General features: G+C 34.8%; 1 long non-coding RNA gene across 1 annotated transcript; it reads left to right on the plus strand.

Moving 5' to 3' along the window:
• Window positions 1-289: 289 nt before the first annotated feature.
• Window positions 290-652, plus strand: LOC123726673 (uncharacterized). The gene is made up of 2 exons (XR_006758763.1): window positions 290-345; window positions 553-652. It is a non-coding gene; the product is annotated as an uncharacterized lncRNA (long non-coding RNA).
• The last annotated feature ends 227 nt before the right edge of the window (window positions 653-879 follow it).

Below are 879 nucleotides of genomic sequence, written 5' to 3' on the forward strand. Positions count from 1 at the left end.
TACATATAGTATGGCATAGTATTCTAGATATATTGAAAAAAATAACTAACAAACAAACAATAGCATTCACTAGACATTTCCAGATAGAAATTAAGTCTAAAATAAACTGAGGAGGAGACCAATAGGAACTGAAAACACTTAACCACAGAAGAAAAGTTTCATATCCAGTTATCAGAGGAGGGGCCTCATAGTCAAACACTGGTATAGGCTGGGTATACCTGCAACCATGAGGATGTCTCTGTAGAGGAACTACTCAGCTCTCTCCCTGTATTATCTCTCAGTTGGTTTGTCTAGTCTGTGTCAGGATGTCACTCATATTACTGTTTCTCCTCTCTGCATTTGTAGGTGAGTGCTGAGTTCTTATCTTAAACCAAATAACATTTGAATAGTGACATTGCTTTTTTCAGTGAATTATAGTTTTTAATGTAAAGTGGTATTTTTACTGAAAGGTTTCAGTCATTTCTCTTGTCATACTTTATGGACACCTAATCCATGTATTTTTTCTCTTTAGGAATAAACATTAACACAATGACAATACTTATATTGTTGCAGCTGATAGTATGGAGCAGGAAACAATAACTCCAGTGAAGCCTGAAGTCAATGCTCTCCAAGGAACAGACATCACTCTCTACTGCAACTACAAGGGCAACGTTAGCAATCACTAATGGTACCATTATTATCCCGGATCCAGACCAGAATGTCTTCTTTTGATCCAACAAAGCAGCATGTTTGTACAGTTATTTTATGAAAAAATATTCCCTCAGGAAATATTACTTGATATAGTCTGCATGTTTCTTTGTGATATAAAATGATCAAAAATAATAGTCTGAATAAATACAGAATGAAGAACATTTGTTGTGTTGTTATGCTTCATGAACA

Source organism: Salmo salar, chromosome ssa14 (assembly GCF_905237065.1).
Source record: "Salmo salar chromosome ssa14, Ssal_v3.1, whole genome shotgun sequence".
Classification (NCBI taxonomy): Eukaryota; Metazoa; Chordata; class Actinopteri; order Salmoniformes; family Salmonidae; genus Salmo; species Salmo salar.